Below are 12,585 nucleotides of genomic sequence, written 5' to 3' on the forward strand. Positions count from 1 at the left end.
TAATTATGAGCAAAACACATGGGATCTAACCTGGAATGCTGTTTAGCAGCACCACCAACTCCTCTTTTGCCTCGTTTTCCTCCTTTAGGACCTTCTGCCGACKGAGTTGTATTGCAGGTACTATAACATATGAAGGTGAACATACATTTCATAGATTGTTTAAAATACATCAGAGTTATTTTTTTGCAAAATGATACCGAAAACAATCTTGAACAATGTGTCTTCTCAATACTTAACTGATTTCCAGTTTTACATATATACCCTGACCCTGGCGGCGTAGTAGAGGAGGGCATCGGTGAGGGTGTCATCTCTTTTGTGATCTTCTAAAGGTAGGACCATACCCTCTCCATCTGTTCTCCGTCAGCAAGCCCACTACCAGTCACACACCTGGTYCCATCAGTGACCTGAAATGTAAAGTACAATCAGAAACCATAATGAGCATTACAATGGGTGGTGATGATTAATTAAGGGACTAGGACAAATTACAACTAGCTGTTTCTTAATACTGTTAGGATAACTGTCTGCAACTACAATGAATTGTTTTTTAACAGAATAAATGATACCTGTAAATGAGGCTTCAGGCTGGCATGCAATGTCAAAGTGAAGAAATGTTGTGATGTTTGGTCCCTGCATTGCTTTCAGGTCCCCCAGCAGGAACACAGCATTTGCAAACCTGAAATGACAGTTCAACATCAGTCATCGTAGCCAATGTTATATAACTAAAATACATCAGCAACACATCTGAAGCATCCATCTATCCATCCATCCACATGGATCCATCAACATACTTCTCTCCTCTCTTCAGGTTCAGGAACTTCAGCGGATGCTCGTGCCTGCACGCCATCCCAAACACACCAGTTATGTCCAGGTTTGGATCGCAGCGGATCCCCGGCTTGAAATCCCGGGCACCCCTGTAAAATGAAGTGAATAAGCATGAGTGAAAAAAGGCACATTCACTAAGCAGTTCAAGTTGAATCTAATCTGTTCAACTTCCCCCCAAAAAATGGACAGAATAGTTAAATGCTAGAGTCGCATCACCAAGGATAAATGGCTTCTCCTGATTTCAATCAAACCATTTAACTTCTCCAACATTAGTCCAGCTGTTGGTTATACACACAAACACACGTCACACATGTCACACAGAAGAGGGCTAGTGATACTAACTGATTGTGAGATACATCCAATTCTTCAAAATCCAGTATACCTCAGTTGGTGTGTTGGTGTGTCTGATGCTCCACCTACAAAGCAGTCGACTTTGTCTTCGTCACAAAATAAAAAAAACACACAGCATGTTTGGGAACCTCAATGCTGGTCCCAGACAATCTTTTTCTGGGAAGCCAAAATAGGGCATCAACTGCAATAATTTGATGACAGTTTTCCTTTAAAACAAAAATGCAAATAATGAATTATACAAAATGATTAGGGATACAGGGAATGGACATTTGCAAGGTTATTACTTAAACCCTTGTGCTCTTTGGGAAACATAGGTCATTCATGCTGTAGTTTCGTTGTGAATGCATAGGTATTATCCACTAAGCAGATGATTGGTCCACAAAGCTTTACAAGAGACCCGTTATCTAGCGTGTTGTGGATCCAGACAGGCCTTCATGGCAACCGTAGTGACCTGGGTGGGAAAGCCACTCACAAAACTTTGCCCTGTCTGGCAGACCCCCCTCAGCTCCCAGCTGTGCCCTGGACACCATATGTGAATTGATTTCCCCACATCTATCTTCAGAGTTTGTTCTGTTAGGTGACCTAAACTGGGATATGCTTAACACCCAGGCCGCCCTACAATCTAAGCTAGATGCCCTCAGTCTCACACAAATAATCAAGGAACCCACCAGGTACAACCCTAAATCCGTAAACATGGGCACCCTCATAGATATTATCCTGACCAAATTGCCTCCAAATACACCTCTGCTGTTTTCAGGACCTCAGCGGCCTGGGTCCGTTATGGGTCTGCGGTCAGACATCACTGTCAAACGTTCCATAAAACACTTCTGCGAGCAGGCCTTTCTAATCGACCTGGCCCGGGTATCCTGGAAGGATATTGACCTCATCCCGTCAGTTGAGGATGCCTGTTTTTTTCTTTAAAAGTAATTTCCTCACCATCTTAATAAATAAGCATGCCCCTTTCAAAAAATGTAGAACTAAGAACAGATATAGCCCTTGGTTCACTCCAGACCTGACTGCCCTCGACCAGAACAAAAACATCCTGTGGCGTACTGCACCAGCATCAAATAGTCCCTGCGATATGCAACTTTTCAGGGAAGTCAGGAACCAACACACACAGTCAGTTAGGAAAGCTAAGGCTAGCTTTGTCAAACAAAAATTTGCATCCTGTAGCTCTAACTCCAAAAAGTTCTGGGACACTGTAAAGTCCATGGAGAATAAGAGCACCTCCTTCCAGCTGCCCACGATAATCTAGAATTTCAATAAGCATTTCTCTACGGCTGGCCATGCTTTCCTCCTGGCTACCCCGGCCAACAGATCCACACCCGCCACAACTACTTGCCCAAGCCTCCCCAGCTTCTCCTTCATCCCAAATCCAGATAGCAGATGTTCTGAAAGAGCTGAAAAACCTGGACCCGTACAAATCAGCTGGGCTAGACAATCTGGGCCCTCTCTTTCAAAAAATTATCCCCCGCCATTGTTGCAACCCCTATTACTAGTCTGTTCAACCTTTCTTTCATATCGTCTGAGATTCCTAAAGACTGGAAAGCTGCTGCGGTCATCCCCCTCTTTAAAGGGGGAGACACTCTAGACCCAAACTGCTACAGACCGTTATCGATCCTGTTCTGCCTTTCTAAAGTCTTAGAAAAGCCAAGATAACAAACAAATCACTGACCATTTCGAATCCCACCGTACCTTCTCCGCTGTGCAATCCGGTTTCCGAGCTGGTTACGGGTGCACCTCAGCCACGCTCAAGGTACTAAACGGTATCATAACCGCCATCGATAAGACAGTACTGTGAATCCGTCTTCATCGACATGGCCAAGGCTTTCGACTCTGTCAATCACCGTATTCTTATCGGCAGACTCAACAGCCTTGGTTTCTCCAATGACTGCCTCGATTGGTTCACCAACTACTTCTCAGATAGAGTTCACTGTGTCAAATCGGAGGGCCTGTTGTCCGGACCTCTGACAGTCTATATGGGGGTACCACAGGGTTAAATTCTCGGGCCGACTCTTTTCTCTGTATATATATCAATGATGTCGCTCTTGCTGCGGGTGATTCCTTGATCCATTTCTACGCAGACGACACCATTCTGTATACATCTGGCCCCTTCTTTGGACACTGTGTTAACAAACCTCCAAACGAGCTTCAATGCCATACAACACTCCTTCCGTGGCCTCCAACTGCTCTTAAACGCTAGTAAAACGAAATGGATGCTCTTCTACCAATCGCTGCCCGCACCCGCCTGCCCGACTAGCATCACTACTCTGGACGGTTCTAACTACAAATACCTAGGTGTCTGGCTAGACTGTAAACTCTCCTTCCAGACTCATATTAAGCATCTCAAATCCAAAATGAATTCTAGATTCGGCTTCCTATTTCGCGTCAAAGCCTCCTTCACTCACGCTGCCAAACATAACCTCGTAAAACTGACTATCCTACAAATCCTCGACTTCGGTGATGTAATTTACAAAATAGTCTCCAACATTTTACTCAGCAAACTGGATGCAGTCTAACATAGTGCCATCCGTTTTGTCACCAAAGCCCCATATAACACCCACCACTGCGACCTGTATGCTCTCGTCGGCTGGCCCTCACTACATATTCGTCGCCAGACCCACTGGCTCCAGGTCATCTATAAGTCTTTGCTAGGTAAAGCCCCACCTTATCTCAGCTCACTGGTCACCATAACAGCACCCACCCGTAGCACGCGCTCCAGCAGGTATATCTCACTGGTCATCCCCAAAGCCAACACCCAATTTGGCCGCCTTTCCTTCCAGTTCTCTGCTGCCAATGACTGGAACAAATTGCAAAAGTCGCAGAAGTTGGAGACATATCTCCCTCACTAACTTTAAGCATCACCTATCTGAGCAGCTTACCGATCACTGCAGCTGTACATAGCCCATCTGTAAATAGCCCACCCAACTACCTACCTCATCCACATATTGTTTTTATTTACTTTTTTGCACACCAGTATTTTTACTCGCACATCATCATCTGCACATCTATTACTTCAGTGTTAATTTGCTAAAATGTAATTACTTCGCTACTATGGCCTATTTATTGCCTTACCTCCTTACTCCATTTGCACACACTGTATATAGATTTTTCTATTGTGTTATTGACTGTACTTTTGTTTATCCTATGTGTAAATCTGTGTTGTTTTTTGTCGCACTGCTTTGCCTTATCTTGGCCAGGTTGCAGATGTAAATGAGAACTTGTTCTCAACTGGCCTACCTGGTTAAATAAAGGTGAAATAAAAAATCAATAAATAAAAAATCCCATACTTTTCCTGTTTCCGCCTCCCACGACTTGAAAGAAAGGTTGGGTTTTTGAGGCTTACAACGGTATTGCTGCAATACATTACTACTGTTTGGCAAGGCGAGGAAAGAAGATACGTGGAAAGACAACTGAGGTTGGATATATTTCCCCTCATCAATTATGAACAACACTGAATGCAAATAAGACTCCTAGCTTACTGAGGCTTCATAATTGTTCCTTAATTGTTATCGTTGACATACCTGTGGACAGAGAGGCCACTTTGTTCTGTCCGAGGTCAGTGGCACCAACTTCCTGACAGTCTCTCGTTCAAACTGTCTGTGTTTGAACTCCTCAAAATACAATAACTACCTTCCAGCATGTATTGGATTTATGGAATGCCAAGGTAATCCCCCTCAAAGATACCCCACACTCCAGCAGCAGGGCTGGAAACTGGCGCAGGTCCACTGAAATTGCTGTTTGCGGCAGATGGGGGGTGGCAGGCCAGAGTCTGTAGCGGATCTTGGTGACAGTTATGTTTCACTATGTTGGATCACTCCAATATATTGGTATCACTCCACGGCGGAGGGATATATCCGAAGTGAGGATTTACAGATTCACTCCCGAGGATCACCTGTGGCACAGCTGGGGTCCGTACCTATATATAGACCCCATTGGCAGCGACACACGTTCTCTTTCATTTTCTCGGGAGATGTCCGTATGGTTTGAAGTACCTTTCTTTCTGAAGTTCGCTTGGTAAGTCACTGGTAAGTGTAATATCTTGCGTGGAAGTATACTCACTGGCTGTTTGCAGCCTGGAGCAGAAGGCCACATGGCCAGCCCCTCTTCTTGAGTGCTCCACTCGCTGCGCGAGGTTGATCTGTATCTTCTGCCTGTGGTTTGTCGTACTTGTATTTCGTTAGCGTTACACTACGACTCCGTGTGCATCAGTACACGGAGTCGTAGTGTACTGTTGGTGGTATGGTGGCTCTTGCTGCCACAAACTGTAATTTACCTTACACAACTTGCCGACTGGCTTGTTCTATGAGTGTGTTGTGAATTGCTTTAAAATTCTGCTCCCTGCGCCACAGGCGCGGGTTCTATGCTAATTAACCTGCTGGGGGTTATTCTTGTTCTTTCTCCTGCAGAGTGTAAGAGTATCATGGTGGACTTTCCACTACGTTGAGACATTAACTTGAGTTCCTTAACGGAGTTAGACCATAATATGGTGCAGTTTTTACTGCTTGGATATTAAACCGGCTAAGCAATATTGCAAAAAACATATAAATCAAATCTATTACCTGGTTGCTGTTTTTTATGTCTGCCTACTTTTCCCACACGGGTCTTCCCCGTTTTTGCAGAGGTACTGGATAATTTATCCCTCACCGGGATCCTATTCCTCCAAATGGAGGAATAAGCTCTCCCAGAGCGTCAGACCCCTGCTCCGTGGCCTTGTTGGCTTGGCTGAGCTTATGGCTTCCCTTTGTGACAGGTGTGATGGTGGCATCCCTCCTGGTGATCCGCATACCTCGTGTATGCACTGCCTGGGTTTGAGCCACGCGGAGAGGGCGGTGGAGTGCCCTACTGGATGCCTGTTTTGTGTGGTGTTCTCAGAACGCCTGGGCCTGGCGCGATTGGAGGCCATATGCAAGTGGATCGGTCAGGCTCGGGCTCAGGCTGGGGGAGGAGCTCCCTCCCTCAGCTAGGCCTGGACTCGGGCAGAGTCCAGTCGGACCGCTGGGGCCACCTTGAACGGAGGGCGCTTGCCCTGCGACAGGAGGTTGATAGCTTCGATGGCAACGACAGCTGTTCCCTTTTGGTCAGTGATAGGCTGTTCCTGGGGGACGATGCTGGTACTGTTCACCAACGTGAGCGGGGCTACCAGGCTGACAGGCCATCAGAAGCCGGCAGCGGGGCTTCATCACCCCCAGCTGCCTGAGAGGCTATGAGAAGCCTACTCACTCGGGTAGCCATTGCACTGGACATCAAACTGGTGGACAGTGATGACTCTCCATCTGTCCCCATCTCTGCTGAGTTCCGAGAGGCCTTGCAGGAGAGCTGGGCCTCTGCCAGGGGGCGCTTCTGACTCACAGCAGAGACTGGACCATGGAGTTATGTTGCGGGCGCAGAGCCACTCTGCTTCCGGGAGTACCCGAACATGGACACCATGATGGCTGCCATGGTCCTCCCAGACCGGGAGATTATAAGGCGGAACTGCGACTGAATCCCGGATCGCCAGGGTCTTTGATGCGGACTTGAAAGCCACATATGGGTCCCTCTGCTCTCAGGCCTACCCGCAGACACTGTTGCCCCGGCTGCAGGAGGGCACAGAGGAGCCTCGCCTGCTCTCCCTGATCCAGAGCGATGTGGCCCGCGCCAACAGATGGGCCATGGCGCAGGTGGTTACCTCCCAGCGCCATCTCTGGCTGGTCAAATCCCGTCTGCCAGCTGCTCTCCTGAACACATTTGCCACGCTCCCCATCACCAGAGGGCTGACATTTGGCCCAGGGGTTGATGACATTCTGGAGCAGACCAATAAGGTTTGTAGGGACCGGGAGACCCTGAGATGGTTCAAGCCATCTCCTCAGGCCACGGGTCCAAGGCAGACGAGTGGTACCAACTATAATTCCGTTGCCGGGCCCCGTCCTTCAGGGGCCTTCGTGTCACCACGGTGGCCGACCCCCTGAAGAAAACCCTGCATCTGGAGATCTCCTCACTCCTGGACAAGGGTGCCATCCGCAGGATCAAGACATCAGAATGGCTAGGTGGGTTCTACTCCACTTATTTTGTGGTCCCGAATAGAGACGGAGGGTTTCGGACGATTCTGGACCTCCTCAACCTTAATGGGTACTTGAAGGTACTGAGGTTCCACATGCTGTCCCCAGCCTGCATGTTGCAGGCCATGTCCAGGGACCAGTTGTTTGTTACGTTGGACCTGAGGGATGCGGACTTCCATGTTCCTGTTCACCCAACTCATTGGCAGTACTGCCTTACGAATTCATGGTTCTTCCCTTCGGCCTCTCCTTGGCACCCCTCACGTTCCCTCACGTTCCTGGACACTGTCCTGGCACCTCTCACGTCCTGAGGATTGTTGATCCTCAATTACCTGGACGATTGGCTGATTTGTGCCCTGACCAGGATCCAGGTCCTGTCAGACAAAGACATGCTGCTGACCCACATCTGCGGGCTGGGCATTATTGTACACGGCAAGAAGAGTCATCTGATGTCCACCTTCATTGTCATGGAACTGGACTCAGTCCTCATGAGAGCACACCTGCCCACCAGAAGGGTTCAGGCAATCTTATCTTGCCTCGACCACTTTCGGCAAGGGCGGGTGGTATCCGCCCTAACCTGCCAACGCCTGTTGGGCTTGCTGATGGCGGCCTCGTTGCTGATTCCCCTGGGCCTGCTCCATCTCCGGTTGTGGTACAACCTCCACGGGCTGCACCCAAAGCGCCACCATCACCGCCAGCTGCGGGTGACCTCACAGTGCCTCAGTGCATTATTGAGGTGGGGCTGTCGTTCCTTTCTCTCAGGTGGGGTGGAGATGCTGAGGATGTGCCGCCGGGAGCTGGTCAGCACGGACGCCTCCCAGATTGGCTGGGGGGGTGTGACCAAGGGCAGGTCGGCCAGCAGCTGTTGGCTACCCCCTTGGAGCGGCAGGCACATAAATACACTAGAGCTCCGAGCTGTACTGCTGGCCCTGCGGTCTATCCTTCCACATCTGAAGGGAAGACATGTCCTGGTGAGAATGAACAACACCACAGTGGTGGCTTACAACAACCATCAGGGTGGACTGAGGTCCTGCCGCATCCATCTTATGGCACGGGAGCTCCATCATTGGGCTTAGGGACGTCTAGCGTCTCTATGTGCAGCGCATGTACCTGGCATCCTGAATGTGGCAGCGGATATGCTCTCGAGGGAGGGCCTGCCACCTTGGGACTGGAGCCTAGATCCTCAGGTGGTGCAGCACCTGTGGGACAAGTTCGGGAAGGCGCAGGTGGACCTGTTTGCCTCCCTGGACAATACACACTGCCCCCTGTGGTACTCCATGTCAGAGTACCACAGGACCTCTGGGCTTGGAGGATCTGGCTCACGATTGGCCAGGGCTGGAGCTTAACGCATTCCCCCCTTTTCCCCTGATCCAGGCTGTGCTGGACAGGACCAGGATGTCAGAGCATCGTCTGCTGCTGGTGGCCCCATACTGGCTCAGACGACTCTGGTTCGGTCTTCTCCGGTCCCTGTTGTCTGGGACACCTTGGCAACTGCCCCTGATACCTGACCTGCTGTTTCAGGCCGGGGGAACTCTGTGGCATCCGAGACCGCAACCGCCTCATTCTGTGGGCTTGGCCACTGAATGGCACCAATGGCCCATGTTAGGACTACAGGAGGACATAATGTACACCATGGAGAGAGCAAGGGCACCGGCTACTTCCGCGGCATACCAGTTGCGCTGGCGGTTGTTCTGCTCTTGGTGCACTGGTATTGAGGTTGTGCCCGAGTCACGCGGGATGCAATACCTGCTGTCTCGCTTGGATGAGGGCTTGGAAGCCTCTACACTGAGAGGGTATTTGGCCGCTATATCTGCCTACCGTGTGGGGTGGATGGACAGGCCAGTGGGGCGCCATGCCTTGGTCTCCAGGTTTATGAAGGTGGTTCGTCGCCGCTCATTGGTGAGCTGGGATCTGGATGTGTTCTTGGCAGCTTTGGCAAAGCTACTGTTGGAGTCTGCCTCCCTAAAACACCTCTCTATGAAGGTGACTTCTTGGTAGCGATTACGTCCATGAAGAGGGTGGGTGAGCTCCATGCTCTTTCGGTAAGTTCTGAGTGCTACCGGATGGACCCCCTGTGGGAGGAGTATATCTCTCCACCCCAACCCTTCATGTCTCCTGTCAGACAGGTTCTGTCAGACAGGAATGTGAACATCCCTTTTATGCGGTCTGCTTACGATCTCCCGGGAGTAGTGGGGGAGTCTGGGCATCCCTCCGGCATGCTGTGCCCTGTGCGGGCACTGGCTGCCTATGTGGAGCGGACACGGTCAGTGAGAAAAATAGAAAAGCTCTTTGTCTGCTATGGTGAGAGTGTCCTGGGTTATCAAAGCAGAGGCTCTCACAGCATACCACCTGGCTGGCAGGCCAGTGCCGGGATCTGTGGTGGCACATTCAACACGAGGTGTGGCTGCGTCCTGGGTTCTACTGAGAGAGGTACCCCTTGCTAATATCTGTGCTGCAGCCACCTGGGCTTCCTCCTGCACCTTTGCTAGGTACTATCGGGTAAATGTCAGAAGAGAGTCAGAGAAGTTAAATTTATCTCGGAGCATACAAGCGAGAACAAAGATGCAAGCGACAGTGGTAGGCTTGATTACCAACAACGACGAGACGGCCTACAGGGAGGAGGTGAGGGCCTCTCGGTAAGGTATGGACGGTGGTGGTCAGATAGAAAATAACCCTCACATCAACGGTCAACAAACAAAGGAGATGAATGTGGACTTCAGGACAGCAGAGGGAGCACCCCCCATCACATCGACGGACAGTAGTGGAGAGGGTAGTAGTTTTAAGTTCCTCGGCGTACACATCACAGACAACTGATTGTCCACCCACACAGACAGCGTCTGTGAAGAAGGCGCAGCTGCGCCTCTTCAACCTCTCAGGAGGCTGAAGAAATTGGCTTGTCACCAAAAGCACTCAACATTCTCCAGATGCCATGAGAGCATCCTGTCGGGCTGTTCACTGCACTGATAGTGTGCAACTGCTGGCGCCCACAACCTGGAAGGCTCTCCAGAGGGTAAGTGAGGTCTGTGCACAACGCCTATACTCAGGGGGCAAATACCCTGCCCTCAGGACACCTACACACCGATGTCACTGCATCAGGACTGTTTAACAGCCACCACTAACATTTTGTGGCTGCTGCCAACATACTGACTCAATCTCAGCCACTTTAATATGGGTATTGATGGGAAGTTATATGTAATGTTCACTAGCCACTTTACAATGCCACTTTAATATATGTTTACATACCCTACATTACTCACTTCATATGTATTGTATTATACTGTACTCTATATTCATCTACTGCATCTTGCCATCTTATTGTTAATACATGTATCACTAGCCCACATTTACTATGCCACTTTATGTTATATACCCTACATTATCATCTCATATGTATATATACTTGTACTCTATACCATCTACTGCATTCTTGCCTTGTGTCGTCTGTACCATCACTCATTCATATATCTTTTGTATTCTTTATCCCTTTACACTTGCTGTGTGTTAAGGTGAGTAGTTGTGGAATTTAGGTTAGTTACTCGTTGGTTATTACATGCATTGTCGGAACTAGAAGCACAAGCATTTCGCTACTCCGCATTAACATCTGCTAACCATGTGTATGTGACAAATAACATTTAGATTTCTGATTTGATTTACAAAAAAGGTATGAATTAACTGATGGAGAAAATGGTGTTGAGACAACATTCCCTAAGACGACAAAGACAAAACAGAAAATGTAAGGGAACTTCCGAAGAACTGTTGAAGGAGATTATTGTTTCAAAATGCCATCGTTGAGAGTTAACAAGCAAAACGTAAAAAAAAGTGCGAGTGCAAGGACAAACAGTTGCCATGCTACAGAAGTTGACATCAGAGGCAAACTCTGAGAAGTAGGCCATGGTCAAAGCTGCAAACATTGCAATTTTGGATTTTAGCAAAAAGCAGATAGAGGCAATGAGACACAGGACAACAAGTCTTCATACTCAGGAAAGCAGTGTAATAATTTAGCACAGCCACAGAGAGACCACTAGATTTATGATGTCTAACAACAGTAGAGCGACAACAGGGGAAAAGGACACACTAACGAGGAACAAGAAGAAAAAAAAGCAGAAGCGCTTCTTGAATGGCACAATTCAGAARGTTTATCGGATTTTTAAGAGGGAATATTCAGAGATTAAAATGTCCTACWATGAATTKTGCAAAAGACGRCCTTTTTGGGTTGTCAAGCCAACCATTCAGGATAGGGACACGCCTCTGCAAAACCCACGCCAAACTCCAGTTCACGGCGGACAAACTACATTACCACAAATTGATCAGCTGCAGGAACTTATTGAGTCTTTGTGCAGTGAGAACCTGGAGAAAGAGTGCATGTACACAGAGTTCTCCCTTTGCCAAGCAAAAGAGCTTAAAACATCTGACTTTGATGCTGGTGAGCAGACATGGTGGTTTGAGTGGAAAAACAAAGCTGAAGAGAGAGAGAGGAAAAACAAAGAGGGAAACGTGGAGAAGTTCACTGTATATTTGACAGTAAAAGAAAAGATGTGTGGCACACTGCAGATTCTACTGGAGGACTTCTACAAAGGATTGAAAGAGTAGTTGGTCAAACATTCGACACCAATACTCCAAACTGAGAGAATTAAAAGAGAATCTGCGGAAAGAGGAGATCATCGTGCATATTGACTTTGCAGACAACTCAGGGGTGCAACTTTCACTGGGGACAGGGGGAACATGTCCTCCCCACATTCTGAAATGGCATTTCTGTCCCCCCCAGTTTAATCATTGGAATGTGATACAAAATGAGGCAACTGTGTGCTTTAGGACCATGCAGACGCCTCCGAGCGGTCGGGTATGCTGTTTGGAGTGTTTATCCGACTGGATAAAACAAATTATAATAATTATTTCCCCCCATTTCTAAAACCAAAGTTGTACCCCTGAGAGAACTACCTGTGTAAATACATCAGTGAAATCCAGGCAGTTCACTTTGGCGATTCTCACAAGCAGGTGACCCTCCACACCTGTGTTGGGTATACCACAAATGATGCAGTTTCACCTTGCTCACTGAGCTCTTCTATGCGGATGACCCTTCTGCAATCTGGGCTCATCTCTCAAAAACACTGGTCTACTTCCTTGAGATCTGCCCATCGGCTACTTTTGGAATCTTACTTTGTCTTAAATTAATGAAATGTTTAACAATGGTTGTTGTTCAAAATGTTTTCAATAAAATATTGTTTTCATAATTTTGTTTTACATAGACATCATTTCCACCACACCTTGTCATTTCCACCACACACAATTTTTAGGTACATTTCTATATTATGTAGTATTTACATTGATTGATTGTTTTAGATAGGGAAATCATATGGTTGTTATCATATCACAAAAA

Source organism: Salvelinus sp. IW2-2015, linkage group LG5, assembly GCF_002910315.2.
Source record: "Salvelinus sp. IW2-2015 linkage group LG5, ASM291031v2, whole genome shotgun sequence".
Classification (NCBI taxonomy): domain Eukaryota; kingdom Metazoa; phylum Chordata; class Actinopteri; order Salmoniformes; family Salmonidae; genus Salvelinus; species Salvelinus sp. IW2-2015.